We start from the raw sequence: 13,907 nt of genomic DNA, 5'->3' as shown, positions 1-13,907 counted from the left end.
CAGTGATCAACAGTTTTAACTGATAAGCACTTATTAAAATGGGCAGCAACAAAAAATGACAAATCTACAAACTATCTAACCAAAAATACAGGTAGTGTTGTATTGTGGGATAGTACATGCTTGAGTGTCTTGTAAAAATGCCACGCTTTATGAGCATGGGGCACCAACATCCCCTCTGGACCAGATGTAAACAATGCTATGGCCTTCCTTAGTAATATGTGTGTAGAGATGTGAATAATCATCAAGTGCGAGCCCCTGGCTGACTGTGGTGCCAGGGGAAATCAAGCTGAACAGCACGCAGTAGGGACCCTTCCATTCCATTAGCTAAAGTACAGGTAGATCAGCCCTGCCCGACTCCTGCTCCACAGAGGCAAATGTGTGTTTGCCCACGTTTGCAGGCTACTGTGCACAAGCTTGTTTGATGCCCGTGTAGCACGAATACTGGGACAGCTATGGCCTTGCTATACTGCCTGCCTTCAGCTCCCCAATATGCAGCCATTAATCATTGAGCAGACCCTATAAATAACTTCTAAAGGGATTTCTGTTGTGTAAGAGTCTGCGCTTGTAATCAAGCAAAAGAAGTACCCCTGTGGTGTGTTTTTGTTGCTGTTGTTATTTTTATTTTTATTTATTTTTGCTTTTCTTCTTTCTCTGCCTTTTGAGGCGTAGAATGGAAAGTTATTGTCAAAAACGTCATCCTTAATTGTCCTCGCCTCATCTCTCTGATGAGCACCCTCTTACTCTTGTACAATAATACTTTGTTTGAAGGTGACAGCTGCTAATAGCCATGTTTGGAAACATGCATGTGCACATCTTTATATTCATTTTTCTTGATTAGACGTGTGTGTTTATGTGTTTATGTGTTTGTGTGCATGTGTGCATGTGTGCCTGCGCTCTTCCATATGCTTGAATGTGGCTGGTCTGTCTTTGCCAGGTCTCAGTCATTAGGATCGTATCCAAGTCACACGAAGCTGAACCTCTCATCTCTCATTTAGCCTGATGGACACCCACTTGGGTAAGCACAGAGGGGAGGCACGTCCTGCTCTGTCTGTCCTTCTCACTTTCTCTGTTTGTTTGAGCGTGCAGGACTATGCGTGCCTGTCCCTGAACGGCTCAAGGGCACTGAGTGTAGAAACTTCCATTAAAATAAAGGCTAAAAAAATCCAGTACAGAAAACCTGATCCTTTCTGTCATGTAATGTCATTAGCTCATGTTAAGGAAATTGAAGATTTTTAAAGATATGGGGTTTTTTCTTTTTATAATAGATGCTGTAACAGCGCTTGAACTTGCAGAACAAGTGCATTCTTAGGTTAAGCCTAGCATTTAAAAGCTGTAAAAAATATGAAAGGTTGCAGTCATTTGTTATAATTTCCAGCCTAAAGTTGTTTATTGAGATGGGAAATAAATGCATTTTTATTTCTCATATTCATTCTGTAAAATTTGTAAAATTTGTAAAAAAAAAAAAAAAAAAAGTAAATAAATTTTGAAAAAGAGACAAAGAAAAGAAAATGAATCGGGTGCTCAGGTGTGAAATTTATGGTTTTCAGGGGTTTTATCGGTTTTTATCATTATTTTTTTATCACTTTTATTGTTAACTCGGCTTGCCTGGGTCTTTTCCCGTGTGTTATGAATAAATCTTCTTCTTTTTTTGGTTTTATTTTGTTGTATTTATCCGTGACACCTTAAAGGTTGGTCCATGAATATATTGTCGGACATAAACCGGTCCGTGGCCCAAAAAAGGTTAGGGACCCCTGCTGTAGTGGATCACTTACAGATCCTAGACATTAAAATGCTCAACCTTAGAGCAGAAATTCACATGTTTTGCGCCAAATTTACTCAGAGGGGCAAGTTAGTGCTGTACTTAAAAATATATATATAATAAGTTCTGATTTAATGCACTTTGTTTCAATAGCGACCAGCAATCTTCTCAGAGTGGCGCAAATTAGCGGGTCCAAAAGAGCAGGGTATGTGCAGTCTGCAGGCCAAAATAATAAGCTGTAAGCGCACGCTTTCTATTGTGTTAATATGGCAATTTATAACAGAGGCAGCTGGAGAAGAATCAATATGTTAGCCTAACTCTTCTGTTAGAAACTGCTGTGGACTCGTGCTTGGTTTTGTAGGTTTAAAAACAGCTGTTCTCTGACTAAACCTGGACATGTCTGATTTTCATTATTTGATTCGTTTTGACAGACCTTCAGTTTGGTTTGTAACAGATTGATACCAGAGAATAAAAAGGTTCCTGCGTGCGTTCACACTGCTAAGAACGGGCATGTGACGTCTGCATACCGCTCAGCTTGATGTGAAAAGTAACCTGGCCGTGGGTAAAACAAGATGCACATTCTTTTTCTCCCTCTAATCTTCAGCTCAGATCGTCTAAGCTCTGCTCGGTTTCATCAAAATGCCAGAAATATTTAGAAGCAGAAAAATGTGACTCAGGTCTAGCCAAAGTTTTGGCACAATGCTCACAACTTTGAGCAATCCACTCATGCCGGTTACTCACTCATTCTGATAATCTCTCCCTTCCTTATTAAGAAGGAGCACTTCTAACAGTAACTACCACAACCATACATAAAAAAGACGTTCTTCTTTTCAGCATTAAATTCAATGGAAAAGTTTCTTTTTAATGCCTCGAGAGGATTTCATGCCGCTACAGGCTGTTAGGAAATCTGGCTTTTGGGCTCAACTAATTTGAGCGACTGAACTGTTTGTGGTGCATTTTTAACACTGTTGTCTAAAAGCCAAAAAACACTACTGCACAGCTATTTCACTGGATGCTAGGAAAGAAACAGACGCATCCAGTGTTGCGCGCTAATTTGCAAAAAATAATATTCATTTGCAAAATGGCAAAATTCAAAAGGGTAGTCCACAAACCACTGGGCGATGTCATGGTGGACACTTTACCCTAGTTTTTGCCCTACAGTATATGCTAACCAAATCTCCTGGCTGTATCTTTATTAACAGGCAGATACGAGATATGAAGTCAAATATTAAATGTAATTATTGTGAAGAAAGGGAACAAGCTTATTTCCCAAAAAGGTCAGTTAAATAAGCCTTAATCATTTCCATTTAGCTCAGTAGCAGGATTACCTACCAAGAAAATGCTCGTATTCTGACAGTTACCTGTCCTCAGTGTATTATCTGGCCCGTATTAGTGATAGCACAAAGCACAACAAAAGCTTCAGGATGATCTGCCATCAGCATAATTCATAAAGCTCCTCGGGCATATCAGTGTCAAACATATGCCAATGCTGTTTAATTACTAGACTGAGATAATCCACAGGTAATTACTCCTTTTTATTAATTTCCATTTTTAATGTCCCCATATTCATTCATTTGCTTTGTTGCAGCTGCCGGGAGACTTGGATGGAAGGCATTATGTATTTAGACAGGTTTCATTTAAAATTTAGTGTTTTCCTATTGCATGGAAAGGAGGAATTGGACTCATGTAAATAATGTGGTAATTTGCCTAAAACCTAAAGCCCCAGTATATTCTATCTCCACATGCAGCATTCTTGGCTTTGTGCCTCAAGCACTCATGCAGCATCCCTACATACAGCCAAGTCTTGGTTTTAAGTGTAATCATATCCTTCTTTTTCTCAATTTGTTCAATTTTAAAATGCTTTGTTCATTTGTGTTGGTTGAGCTTAGCCATCAGGCTGAACTTTTTAATTTTAAATGGGTGGACCATCTTATTACTTAGCCTAGATGCATTATTATGAAATATTGTGAAATGTTTCCCTGAGGTTGTTTATTTTGTTTTATATTTCCCTCTATACAAAAGAAGCAGACTTTAAGTCAAGAAAAATGGCCTCGGGCATACAGTATTTGGCTAAAAACAACTAGAGAACTGTAAGCACATTGGCTTAAGAAAAGTGAGAGAACACAAAGACAACAAAGTAATTTAGGGGGGAAAAGGTTGTAGAGAAGAGGGGATAACAGGGTCGTTATGTTTCACCACAGAGTACATTCCTTGGACATCATTCTCCTGCTTCCAATTAAGCCCTCCAAAAACAGATCTTTGCAGACAGGAGGAAGGCACTCAGCTAAGACCCTGAATGTCTCCCACTGGTCCAGTTTCCCCAGATAAGTAGTGGATCAGTGCAGCCCCAGCGCTGCTGTGTCTGAGACACTGGTACCTTCTTTGTCAAGTTGAGGAAACTCCAGCTGTTCTCTTGCTATAAGGAACTGAGGATGCATCTTTTTCCCGGATAAAATGAGCTTGCCTGGAGGGAACAAGAGTTTGTGGATTTATAGCAGGCACTTTCAGCACAAGCCAAATGGTTCACTGATATAATCAGGCTCCCCATCACAAGAGACACAGCTACTCTATGCCCTTTGTCTGTCACATATTCACACATGCAGATATCCACGGCAACCTTTTTTTCCTCCGGTGTATACACACACACACACACACCACCAGCATGAGCACAGTTTATATCTCTTAACCTACCATCCAATTAAACATGTGTAGTATTCTTCCTCTGTCCATATAGTATTCAGTGTATGTGTCCATACTGTACAGATATCATCAGCTTAGACCAGCCATGTCTGTGTTTTTTCCCCAAAGGATCCAACATTTCCTTGTCTTGCATCATTATAATGTTTTTCAAGGTGTGCGGGAAGCTCAACCGTGACTTGGCGCTTTGTTGATGAGTCATCCTAATCATTCCCGCCGTCCAACCTTGTTTTTCCGTCCCTTGGCTCTTGCCATGCATTAGTGTGCCTGCATTTACATTATATCCTAATAAGTGTTTCCCAGCAGGATATCTGAAACTTTCTTTCATTGTCTTGAAACCTCAAAATGAATACAAATGTAGATGGATTTGATCAGTGGAGATGCCGCTGATTTAAGTTTCCTCGATGTGCTCAGCAGCGCTGGATAAGAATGAGGTGCGTGTGTGTGTGTGTGTGTGTGTGAGAGAGAGAGAGAGAGGTGTTGACATCAAGTACACTGTGTGTCCTGTAAGATTGTTGCTAGGATGCACATCTCTCAGAAGGAAATGAAATCTGGATGATGTTACAGCAGCAATCAATTAATCCTGCTTGAAGTCAGGACAGAGTCACACGCCCTCATGCACACATGCACACCAGTGCGCACACACACGTATCTGATTGGTCTGTATTTCGAGCTGTCATTGGTGCAACTCAGAGTGGATTGTCGTATCATCGTGGCATATTATTCGGTTTGTTTTATGCCATGTTTTATTACTTTTTTTAAAAATTTCATAGTAATCTGTTTTGTTGTCCTCTATTGGTAACTATAATTTGAAAAGTGCTACTCAATTTGAACCTACGACCTTTGCTCCTCAATTTCTGGGGTATATTTTTGCATCAGGTAGGTGAGTGCGTTGCTGCAGGAGCAGCAAGAACAATTGGCTATATTCAAAGTTGAACTGCAAAGTGAGAACTCCCACACAGTAACACAGTTAGCGCTGAGTTTATGCAGCAAGTCATTGGCCTTATTGAACCACAAAACTGAATGAATCTAAAAGCCAGACAGCTCTAGTGGCTTATGAATAATGATCTCTAAGCTAGGTAATTTGATTTATCATTGCATACTTTTAGCCAGAGTCTACTTTTTCTTCTTTGGTAAATTGATTCTCAAGGTTAAGAGACAGCAGTATGATAGTACTCTGGAGTTTGTTTGAAATCCTTTTTTTTTCTTTTATTATAACTACAATGTAAGAGGCAGAGGTTAACAGAAGCATAAAACATAGAAAGTACGGTGAACCAATCTGACATAAACACAACAGGGGTATAAATGTATATATCAACATGAAGCAGGAGCACGGCTTATTTTTTAATTTTTTTAATAGATTATTTGGATTATTTGATGGTGCATTGCTTTCATGATACCTTGTATATTGTGTTTTGCATAAATTCTGTAACCAGTTTTCTTAATCAACAACTTTTGATACTTTAGCCACATAAAAAAGCATCAGTGTGGCCAATGAACCAACACCGAGACAGGAAAAAGAAGTGGATGGACACAGAAACGGTTTTAGTGGCACTCTGTTGGACTACCAGTTACTGCTTATGGGGTTTATAGCAGCTGGGGAAGTCTTGTCAAAGAAATAGTGTGCTGTAATTCTTCTGACAAACAGAGAAACACAATAATGTCAAAGCTCAATGGCTTTTCTGTGTCGTGCATTGTGGGATGGATTTTGCTGAGGTGTATGTATATATTGGCAAAGAGCACAAGATAAACAGTGAATATAAGAAGTGCTCGTTCACTAGCATATCCTCCCAAGAGTGAGGATCCCTTTATACATGACAGAAATATCAAAGGCCTGTTTGATCTCACCACCGGCTTTTCACCCTCCGAAACAAATCGACACGGTTCAGTCTTTTTTTTTCCCCCTTTCTGAATAGCTGCTTGTTGGAGTTTTGATGATGAAATGTTGCAGTCTGTTCAATCCCTCATGCTCTGAATTTCTCAGCTCCTCCCTTTGGTGTTCTTTCTTTTACCAGTTTTACTCTCTCAAGTCAGGCTCTCTTCTTTAAAGTTCAGCATCTCTCCTCGTGTGGATGTGCAGCTATTTGCATCTGGATGAGCTCTGGGCCAGCAGTTTCTGTATGGGACAACATCCTTAGGTATCAAATGGGAAGAAAGAGGAGAGAAGGGAAAGGGAGAGCAATATGCTGGCTTAGTTAATTCGAAATGTGTGCTATCACAGCCCCATCCAATCTTACTGCCACACACTCATACTGTTACAGGCTCTTAACCATTCCGTCTGGTCCAAGTTACTCTCAGTGTGCTTAATGTCCACCAATTAGGCCCAGGCTCATTTTGGACTAGGCATGTCTTATTATTTGTCATTTGTCCCATCAGAGCTGTGTTGCTGGACTCATAACTGCTACTTAATTGGCTGGGAGACAGAACACTGGGTCTATATGGGTTCTTATGCTGGTTACTGACTGATGATGATGGCTAGTTTGGGACTGAGAAAGCCTATCTGTGGGGTAATGGAGTCTGAATGGATGGTGCCCTGCAGATGTCTTATGCTTTCTATTTAGCCCATATAAGCCCTTGTGTCTAGACTGGAGGTGCCTATTAGAGATGTGCCAAATACATGGTGGTGTCTATGCTCTTTGATTAAACCTACACGTAGAAGGTACAATGCTGCAGTACTTCCTTTTTTTGTGATAGAACAGACAGAGAGCACTTTGCTGGATGGACACGTCAACATAAATCTTGTTTAAATAGGACAGTTAAAGAGTAAAGACTGTAATAGTGGGCATGGAGCCATTTTAATTCCTTTTGGAACAAAATGGGTGACGAAGCACTCTTTTGTCAGAGGGCAAAAACCCTCTAAGTTGCAAACCACTTTGGTTAATCACAGGTCGTTTCAGATGGAGAGCGTTTCGTTTGGTTCCTCCAGAAACTAAAACACACATGCATTTTCCTCCAGATAATAAAAGTTGGATTTAAAAGAAGAAAATTCTCCAGGAAAAATACATTGCAGCCTGTAACCTACAGGTATTTTATGTTTCATGAGACTTATATGTCTCATCATGTAGATATTACACTATAAATTACCCATGAACGTGTGCACTTTGCCCCTTTGGGAAATTTGCTCATCACGCAATGACTTCCTTGAGCAAGAATATTCCATCTTCAACTGCACGAATGTTATATGCAGTGCTGGAAAACAAGGAGAATTCTAAGCCAACTTTTTCGGTTTTTTTAAATAAGCAGAGAGCCAGTGCCTTGTCACCTGGAGCAGATGGACAACACCTCTGCAGATAAGACCATAAAATGCGACAGATAAACAGCCAGTCTGATAAGACCCATTGAATCGAGCTTTGAATAACTGGCTCAATGAACACGCGGAAGGAGTAGATTCAGTTGAAGAAAGACTTGATATAATGTGGAAATTTTAAAAACACACACACACACACACACACACGCATAGGCAGTGTTGGCTGTTCCTGGAAATAGAGTAGTAGCCAGTATGTCCCTGACTACATATTGGAAGAGGAAAAAGATGAGTGTGAGAGAAATAAAGGAAGGATTGGTTAAGAACAAGGGGTCATGACTGCTACAGCTTGTATGTAGTCAGGCTGAATCTGTTAATTTCACACTTCACTTCCATGTCGACTCGCTCCTCTTTGGCTTCATAGTCTTACAAGTCCCGTTTCATTAAGGAATATGAACATATTCTCTAATCCACTTTCCCATGTACTGTAACCATAACAACCAGGAGATCTTTTTTTCTTTCTTTTTTTTTGCATGTTTTTCATTCTGTTTGACTTCGATCTTTGTTTTCATCCTTGTTTTTCCTTGTTTTTCTCCCAGTTTGGTGAGGCCACTTCCCCTGAACTTCTGTTTTTTCTTTTTTAACTGCGAAGGCTGGAGGGCATAGATAGTCTTGTACCTCCACTTACATACATGCTGTTACCAGCTGCTCTTTTCTGCCTTCAGAAGGCTGTAATATGTCCAGAGATTTCCTGGTTGTGGAGTAATAAAGAAATGGGTACTACTGTGAAATAAACCCAGATACTAGGATGGGCAAGTGCTTTTTCCTAGCCCAAGCCACTTTACTGCAGCATATCCTTAACCCTCACTAAAATAATGTTATTTCCAACTTTCATTATGTGCGACTCTTCGATTACGTATGGTTTATGTTTAATGAAGTTTCTAATCCCACATTTGTCATTTTTATCAGCTAAGCAAAAAAAACCTTTTGCTTCTATTCAGTATGCATTTGATTGTCATTTTGTGACCTGCGTGTATTGAAAACATACTATATGTATGTGCATCATTTCTATGTGGACAAAGCAAAGGAAACTATAGCAGTAATATGGTTATCTCTGTGGCCCTGCTGCAGCCCATAGTGAAAATCTGAAAGCCATTTACCTTACCTGTGTGCAGTTAGGCAGTTATATAAGTGTGTCTGTCAGTAGTTCTACCATCCACTAACTCTTACTATTGTGATATTCACTCCACTAACATGAGACAGAGGCATTCAAGGGAGAAACTGGGATTCAGCAATAAGAAAAAGTGAGCAAAGAAAAGAGGAATACTGTAGGTGACAAAAGGAAGCATATAGAGAGAGACACACACAGTAAAAGCAAGCTGTGTAAGTAATACGAAAGCCACTGTTATGGAACTAAAAAGCAAAAAGGTCAGCTTGTCTGTTTGAGAGAAGCATTCTTCTGGGCTCTGCTGCTCGATCTTCTGTCCCCGCTTGTTTTCTGCTTCTGTTTTTATCTGCCTGCAATCTCTGCCACACTGCAACGAGCAGTTGGTTTACATCAGAGACACCTGTATTATGATCAGGAGCACTGAAGGGGGATATAAGACAGTATAAATTTGATTTCACAGTGTAAGGGAGATTTATCAGACTGATGGTGTTATGTATCAGTATACATAATGCAAGGGGTAAACCCAGATTCTATCAAAAACAACATCATGTCTTTGTCTCCTCTGTAAACTCATTTCATCCCATCCTCACTACTCGAAGACTGACCTCTGCCAGACAGACAGCAGATGGGGTTTTTTTTTTTTTTGGTTTCTTTTCTGTTTTGCTCTCTCCCTCATTCTCTTTCTGTTCCTTCCTTTCACTGGTGATGTCACTGATGCAGAGATAAATATGCTGCTTTAAAGACCATCTCACTGCTGAGGGACAGTCCGCAGTGCGGAGAGGAGGGAGTCAGAGGAATGCGTAGCAGAATGAAACAATGTGTAATAGACAAAAAAACTTAGTTCTAACTAAGCTCGCTATGATGATTCCTACTTGCTGTGAAGAGTCTGTGGTATAAGTAGGCATTGATATTCTCACAGTGCTTTAGAGATGCATCACTAATAATCGCTTACAGTTTATTTAATATGTGATAGTAATAGTAATCTAGAGTATTTCCATATGCAGTCACATACATCACTGGCCACGCCCATCAGCGTGCACGCAGGCATTCATAAACTTCTGCAAACAACCAGAGAAAGAAGAAGCCAGGCTCAGTGTGTGCAGATGTCTTGCAGTGTAGGTGATTTATTGCCCGCCAGCTCATTCCTAGATGAATTCTCCCATGAATCATTGCACCTGCAGTGGTGATGGCAGACAGGGCAGTGTCACTAGCTGCTTCTTTTGCTTGGCTCTATACAACTTTGTTTAGAGGGATTTGCTATTTCTACTCTCTTTATTCCACTTGACTAGCCTAAACTGCACACATACACACACAAGCTTGCTGAGTTTTTCTTTTTTCTTTTTAGCATCTTTTTGACCATCTTGCAAATAAGTAGCCAAAAGTGTGATGAAGATATAGAATAGATTGTATAGTGCAAGAATAAGCAGGATTTTTAGATGCCAAGATAGCGGCCATTGATATCCAGGCCCTACAGTATGGTTGTCAGTCAGTGGTGCTTAGAAACCTATCTGCTTGACCATGGCCATGTTTGTGAGCAGCCTTATTCAATATAATAAAGTAATAGTGGGATTTTTTACTTGTAACGCTTTTATTTTTAATGGGTATGTTTTGAATCTTTTTATTTCCGGCCACTGTTCTTAACAATTTTGAGGTTTGTGGCTAGCATTACCCTGAGCAGAGTACTGGTATCACTTCAATTAGGTTTCCAAAGAGAAGAAGACAAAAACTAAAGGACTTAAGGGATTCAACATTCACAGGCCACCATGATTTCTACCAAAAAAAGGAGAAAGAAATTAAAAAAAAAAAAAAATTCCTTATCATGCCACTGCACCCTGGTGTTGGTGTTGGTGTGTTTGCACATACCAATTGTAAGACTCATAGAGTGTATAATATTCACACTGTTGTTTTGCGGCCCATACCCTATTTGCTGTGTCGTCAGCTGCTATGTTCTCGTCCTGGGTGTAAGTGCTGAGTCACGTTAGTGTAAGCCCAGATAGACTACAGGCCTGCACACATATTTGTTTAGAAAAACGCAAACGCAGCTCAACTTGGACACTCTTGTCAGAGTTTGTAGGGAGTGGGAGGCTGAGGAATTTGCTGAAGGATTTTCTGCCTCTCCGTCTCTAATCACAATACTAATTAAAGTTTACTGGCTAATTGTGGCTGAGATAGTGTTTCTATATGCTGCCTACTTCTCTGTGCTAGTGCCTGGCAAATTACAGAGCTAATGGTCTATTGGCCAGCTCTGCTGTGGACACAGCTCTAATGCATGAACAGTAAAGTGATGGATTACAGTCCGTGTTCATCAGTCCTGGTCCCGCTGGAGCTTCCCATGGGGTTCAGGTTTTTGCTCCTGCCCAGTGATGAAACTGGAACACTGAAAATCATCCCACTCCCTGCTAGCCACAGCAGTCAATAGCTATCATTTCATGCTAGCTCATAAGACTTCTTATCAACCTGTAGTATTACACAGCTCATCCACAGACACCCATATGCTTGCACGTGACACAGATTCCTTTCATGCGTGGCCACTTCCCTTCAGTCAGGTTAGAACGTCGACAGCTGGTACTGACAGTCTCATATCCCGAGGCTAGTGCTAGGTGTGTGTAATGTTTGTGCATTCATCAGCCATAACAATGATTAGCAGGGTTAATTGGGCACAGTGAGGCTCTGATTATGCTGCAGGATAACAAGGAGCTGGTGGAAAGCTGTCAGAGTACTACTGGAGTGTTGAGGTGTACCCGAGTTCTGTCCTTGCAAATCCCAGCAGATCAAGTCAGGGAGACGCACAAATCTTCAAACGAGGACTGGCTTTCCGCGTCTTTGTCTGTATGCTCTAACTTTGCTTTAACTTTGCCCGTGGAATATCACTTATGTTTTGTGCAGTACACTGCAATATGCTTCCCAGCTAAGGGCACTCAAAATATTGTTAAGATGCTAGCGGCCTTGCAGGCAGCTGCACTCTCGAGCAAAGAGAAGGACTTGCCAACAGCACAAAACACAAACTGCATACAAGCATCATGTTGTATTCCCAATCCCACACACCAGAATTCCTTTACTCCATCATCCTCCTGCCTGCTGGGGGCTCGGCTAGATAACAGGGTTTTCAAGGAGCATTCCAGAGAAACGAAAGCACAAAACATCTTTGGGGATGCTTTTATTCAATACATACAGGCGCTCATATATTAAAGAAATGATCTAGTGTGTGCCTTGGATGTGGAATTCTGAGGTTACTCAGTTTGCTCCATACAAAAGCACAGGGGCATCTCTCTCAGAAGCCAAGCCTCTCATAAGCACAGTTTCTTTTGAATGTTCCTCTGTGCATGTGTCTTCTTGCATGTGTCAGTGTGCTTGTGTCCTTTGCCTTTGTAATCGGATCTCTGTGATGTCTTGACTGTCTGACGAACCAAAGCCCTCTGCAGGCAACAAATGATAAACACAAGGGTAAAGAGAAAGAAAGAGAGGCCTATTTGAATTAGGGATTCATCTTTCTTTACTGCATACTTTGAAGCTTAGGACAAGCCTGATGATTGGATCAAGGATGCTGTAAGAAATGGGATAAAGGATGGGAGGGGAGTGGTGGGAATGAGATTTTCCCTTCTCTGGGAATGTTCTAAGATTTCTTCATGCCTGTACGCTGACATTGACATTAAGCTTGTCATCATTAAAGAGCTATTCTGCGATTCTATGTGCAATTCTATGTGAGCAATAGGAGGGCATATTATCAAAAGTCCTCATATCTCTATGACCGTTGGACATACTCACACACGCACGTTGAGGCATGTATTCTTAATTGCAAATCATTTTTAAGTCCTCCTCCACCGTATCAGATTCTTGATTGAATTAGATCAGCATGCTTTGGCCTTGAGAGGATTTCTCCACATGCATTTTGTATGAGACTGTAATCGGCACTGTTACTATCACTCCTGCTTTTCAAGAAGAAGAGGATTATTAGAACAGATTACAGGAGACTTTTTAAGATATTCTTCAAAAAAAAAAAATCATGTGCTCATATGCCACCCACAGCGTGAGCAAACACTGGTGCCAGAGGGAAAGAAATGATAAAACGGCAACAAAAAGCTGAAAGTATTATGCATAGCTACTTGGCATCGTTTCCCCTCTCTGATATATAATAACTTTGATCCAAGCTGTGAGATTTTTCTTGCAATTTTAGCCCAGTTACTCTCTTTTTTGTGCTGACCCGAGCCTTTTCTACATATGTCTCCACTTTAACATCCGCTGTTAACTACGTGTCTGTGCCCTTACTGCAGTGCCCTGCCTCGCCCCACTGTCTGGCGTATTGATCAGGACAGCTTTAAGCTCCCTGCATTGAAGCTCCCTGGAGCCCAGATGCTTCACACCGCTCTGAATGTGGACTAGAAAGTAGTGGTTTGTTTTGGCCTTGAGTATTAAGCAAAATACCTCTATACATTGATGCTGCTGATGAGTACACATACCTCTGTAAAATGCTATCACTCTTTATTCAAGCTTTTGTCAGTGTGGTATTTTGTTTGGTTTTGTTTGTTTTTTCCTTGGTTTTGGCTCGGATCCTGTCTTTCATTCTGTTGTCTGTGTTTAATTTTCTGGTTAGACTACAAGACCAAGAGCGAGTTTATCTCTCCTCTCCCTCTCTCTGTCAGATCCCCTTGGTGAGTTTGTACCTGCCGCCTGTCTCTCTGTGTGCCTTGAACTGTGCTTTGGAGTAATTACCTGGAGAGACAGAGAAATGAGAGGGAACACCTAACCTTTAAGTCTTTATCAGCCCACAGGTCTGGAGAAGAGAGCACAAACACATGCAACTGAGATAAACACACTCACACAGAACACAGTAATGACACATACAAAGTAGACCTGCAACAACGAATTGAGCAATTCAGATATACCTGATTACAGAAAATCCTCAATGCTTCATGTCATTGCGGTCCAAATTGCTTAATGGCTCAGTCATATTGGAGTAAATGATAAGATGGCAACCTCCTCGTAAAAAGGAAAAATCTGTGGTCAGTGAGCACTGATGCTCTTAAGTCTGTTTCAAAAGT

Source organism: Pelmatolapia mariae, linkage group LG14, assembly GCF_036321145.2.
Source record: "Pelmatolapia mariae isolate MD_Pm_ZW linkage group LG14, Pm_UMD_F_2, whole genome shotgun sequence".
Classification (NCBI taxonomy): Eukaryota; Metazoa; Chordata; class Actinopteri; order Cichliformes; family Cichlidae; genus Pelmatolapia; species Pelmatolapia mariae.
The sequence above is the reverse complement of the archived record's forward strand: the minus strand, read 5'-3'. Positions refer to the sequence as shown.